This window comes from Cyprinodon tularosa, unplaced genomic scaffold (genome assembly GCF_016077235.1).
Source record: "Cyprinodon tularosa strain WSP-4 unplaced genomic scaffold, ASM1607723v1 ctg99, whole genome shotgun sequence".
Classification (NCBI taxonomy): Eukaryota; Metazoa; Chordata; class Actinopteri; order Cyprinodontiformes; family Cyprinodontidae; genus Cyprinodon; species Cyprinodon tularosa.
Window position 1 is genome coordinate 629,575 of NW_024039773.1, and position 4,449 is coordinate 634,023.

The 4,449-nt window shown below is 41.2% G+C and overlaps 1 long non-coding RNA gene across 1 annotated transcript; it reads left to right on the plus strand.

The window, feature by feature from the left end:
- Positions 1-357: 357 nt before the first annotated feature.
- LOC119777211 lies at positions 358-1,094 on the plus strand. Its single transcript, XR_005279896.1, has 3 exons — positions 358-412; positions 493-732; positions 896-1,094. It is a non-coding gene; the product is annotated as an uncharacterized LOC119777211 (long non-coding RNA).
- The last annotated feature ends 3,355 nt before the right edge of the window (positions 1,095-4,449 follow it).

The following is a 4,449-nucleotide window of genomic DNA, read 5'->3' on the forward strand; positions in this document are numbered from 1 at the left end:
TAAACATTTTTTTTTGTCCATGTCATCAGAGGGGCTCCGTATGGTTAATAAAATTAAAAACAAAACAGAACAGTGTCTGGATGGAAAGCAGTGGTTTGATCTGAGGAAACTACCTCCCTCATGCCCCGTGCTCACACTGACTCCCAATCATTTCTCAAGTGTGTTTACATGACGCCTGTTGTCACACTTTGGCAGATCCTTCCGATCTGGTGTTGAATTTGGAGGGGAAAAAGCAATACTTTCCCACAGAAACGTTGATTCTGCAGAGGCACTCATCAGTTAAATAACAACCTTTCTCTTCCGTTTCTGTCTCCGCTGCTGCCCCTTTATATCACGGCTATTGTACGCTGCCACAGGCGGACCGGCCCTCGGCATTCTTCGCTCTGGTTTGCCGTTGAAGGCTTCTCGTACAGTGAGTCTGCTCAGAGAGGCTTTTGTTCCGCCTAATTACATGGACAATGATTTCAACACGTACGTATGTCTTCCCTCCAGCTCTGTGATTGTCAGTGAGATTTGATGAAGGCATCAGGAGTACGGTCATGTTTACCCAAGGACTGATGTCACCCTGATAGAGCAGAGGAGGTGGGACTCGTCTACATCTCCCCTCTGTCCCCGTGCATCTGCCTGTCTCTCCGGACGTGTCATGGGATGTGATGATAACAGGGTTTGCGAGCGGAGTTCGGCGGCCAAATCTTCCCCGGCCATCTTGCACAGCTCACGCTGTTCAAACAGGTTTCTACGCCGGCTTGTGTCTTGTCTTGTCAAGTGGCTGACATTCTGATTTAATCAACATCCATGCCTGCCAGATGAATTAGATCACTATCAAAAATGCACGGGGAGCGCCACGTCCCTCACTTGTCAGAACCAAACTCATCTGCTCATTTATTTATTGCAGACTCCATGAGAGGGGCGGCGTAAACCCTGTGTGGGCTCATGGCTGTCTGTCCTTGGTGCTTCGTCAGACTTGGATGAGCCCCGGGGACTTTCAGATTTCTATCTCCGCTCTGCATCTATTGAAAACATGCTTTGGTTGTCTGGAGAAGGTAAAAAAAAAGACAACAAATACGACATTCCTCCATCCAGTCACCCGAGCATCAGACTGCTCCTCAGAGTAAGGGAAAAAAAAAACTTTGTTTCAATTTCCCTCCAATCTGGTGGTTAATAAATCCAAAAACCCAAACAGATACGGATCTGTTTTCATTCTAACGAACGACATGGAAATGTTTAGACACGTATGTCGACTGTGCCTCTCAACCCGTTTCACTTTGCTCAGTTTGCAGCGGTGATTAAAACAAATGCAGAGGATGAGCACGCACAGGCCGGAGCACTGATAGGTGCTTGATAGAGCAGAAACGGCTGAAAGGGGCTGATAATGCGCTCGCTTGATGGTATCGAGGCCAAACTGCTTGTGCTCAGAATAGGGGTCATTTCCAAGAGAAAATGCTGTCTCTGCTGTGCACACCCCCAACAATCAGTCTATTATTCACTAAGGAAACTACAGGGTCATACATTCATTGACTTGATGCCTCTTCTGGAAAGCTGTACGTAAAAATAAAGGCCTTGATTAAGAAAGTTCATTTTCAGGTCGGGTCAGAAAGCTGAGGTTGATGTTTCGGTTTCATGCAGCACTGGGGTGGTAAAAATAAGTGTAGAGTTTTGTACGTAAACAAAATAATCCGAAGCTATAAATGATTAATTAGCCTGCAGAACCGGCTCGACCAGCCATAACTCTCCGTAGTCGTTTTCTGTCTGACTTTATCGGTCTACAATCATTACTCTAGGTGGGATTCTTTTATAATTTACTCTCCAGCTTCGCTTTATTTCATTAAAGTTTGTTTCTACACAGTTTTCCTGAGATCAAAAAGCGGTTCAAGTGAGGTTGAGTTCCAGACTTTGACTGCACCGTTGCCACAAAGATTTATTTTTTTTGGAAGGTTCTGCTGAGTTTTGGGATTATTGCCAAACAGATTCATGACTCAACTTCATCCTCTTGTGTTTGATTTGACTCGAAAAATACTTTGCTTCTCAGAAGACTTCATAGTTGACTCCAGTCCAGAGATGGGAAGTAACGAAGTACAAATACTTCGGTACTGTACTCAAGTAGATTTTTCTGATATTTTTACTTTACTTTACTACTTATTTTTATGGCGACTTTTTACTTCTACTCCTTACATTTTAAAAAATTGGCTTGTTACTTTAGTTTTGAATCATTTCAATGGAGTTACCGTTATTATTTTTCACGTCATCAATACCAAATTCAATCTAATTGGATGGGAATCTACGTTGCATTTGACGCACCACTACAAGATGAATCGACAGATTCGGCGGTATTCATTGGCGGCAAATCATTGCAGCTTGGTGGCGGTGGCGTTAGCATAGTAGCATGGACGACGAGATGATTGAAAATGAACACAACGGAGATCTAGTGCTATTGGCAGACATCCATTTAAAATGTAGGCAACGGCATGAAAAAAGTGGTTTCTACTTTTACTTTTATACTTTAAGTAAATTTACAAGCCTGTACTTTGTTACTTTTACTTGAGTAAAGAAGTTTAATCAGTACTTCCACTTTTACCAGAGTATTTTTTAACACAAGTATCTGTACTTTTACTCAAGTACGGAAAGGGAGTACTTTTGCCATCTCTGCTCCAGTCCCTGATCCTCGGATCGCTCAGTCATTCACACGCAATAAATACTCACTCTTGTAGTTTTGTTAAAAACACACAAAAGTAAACTTCTCTCTGTGTACATTTTGAAAGCTTTACTTGTACAGATTCACTACCATGAGAGCCCAGTATGTCCCTAGCACCTTCTTAAAGCCTGTAGCTTGCATTCTATACGTTCCCAAGCTAACATACTATTAATTAAATGCAAGAAAATCTCCAATAATAAATTAATGACAAAAGAATGTATTCTTTTATCTGTGGACCCCCATTGACCCTTATCCCCCCCTCTACGGAGTCAGAGATAGGTCAAAATGATTGTATATTTTTTCTGTTTCAACTAGGATTTGCAAGTACACACTTATTTTGACCCTTTTGTGACTCCATACTCTGCCCCCAGCAACAAAAAGCTCAGACTTTGCTACTGTCTGAAGCCTCTACTCTACTTCTGTGTGGATTTCTGGATTTGATGTTCTTCTTTTTAAAAACAAGTAATATGATTTCTTAATGTAAATTTGAGAAAAATGTAATCCAAAAGTAAAACTCAAACAAATTCCTCAATCTTAAAAACCTTTGCTGTTTCCACATTTTTTTATCCCACCTCCTGAGGCAGCTGGCTATGGCTGGTAATGTAAGCAAAGCATTTTTCCAAAATATTAGTCTTAAAAGCGCAGTCAATTTTGCTTGTTTGTTATTTGTACAAATGAACTTTTAAAGGACTTTAAAATTGGGCTGCTCAGTGGCACAGTGGGTAGCACTGCTGCCTTGTAGCACGAAGGTTCTGGGTTTGATTTCTGCATGGAGTTTGCATGTTCATGTGCATGCATTAGGGCTGTCAAAAGTATCGATACTCAAAAAAGTATCGATACTGAAACTAGTGTTGCACCGATACCAGTATCGGACGGGGCCCCGTTACTGCCCTAAAATGGTGGTATCGGTATCGGCGAGTACCAACAAATAGGGCACCGATACCATTTTGAGAGCCATAAGTTTATTCAACTATTGTCACCCACTCCTGGTAGGCAATAAAAAGTTCTACTGGTTTCACTTTGTATTAGATTTTTTTCCTAATTCACAAAGGTAGGCAGCAGCTTGACGAAGCCATGATGGCAATTATTTTACATTATTATGGTATCGGCCGATACTGCACAGCCAGGTATTGGGTATCGGTATCGGGGCCAAAAAATGGCATCGGCGCAACACTAACTGAAACGTTGTATCCAGATACAATACTCGTTTTTAAAAGTATCGATAAATGCACTTTCAGAACACTGTGTGATTGAATAATTCTCTGCACTTTTCAGTTTCAGACTTTTTTTTTTTTTTTTTTTACCGGTTTGGCTAGTGTCATTGTTATGTGTGCAAAGCATAGCCAAGGAAGAAACATTTTATTTTATACGTTTTTTATCAAGCTTGCTTAATATTGTGTACAGCGCACAACCTCAAAACAGTGTTCTTATTGTTTATTGTATTTTATTTATTAATGAAAATATTTCTGTCTTTGTTTTTTTCCTTGTTGTATCGAAAATGGTATCGAGTATCGAATATTTTCCTTAGTATCGATATCGAGTTGAAAAGTTTAGTATCGTGACAACCCTAGCATGCATGGGTTCACTCAGGGTACTCCGGCTTCCTCCCACAGTCCAAAAACATGACTGTTAGGTTTATTGGCTTCTCTAAATTCTCCTTAGGTGTGTGTTTGTGTCAATGGTTGTTTGTCTCTGTGTTGCCCTGCGATGGACTAGTGACCTGTCCAGGGTGGACTCTCGCCTGTAGACAGCTGGAG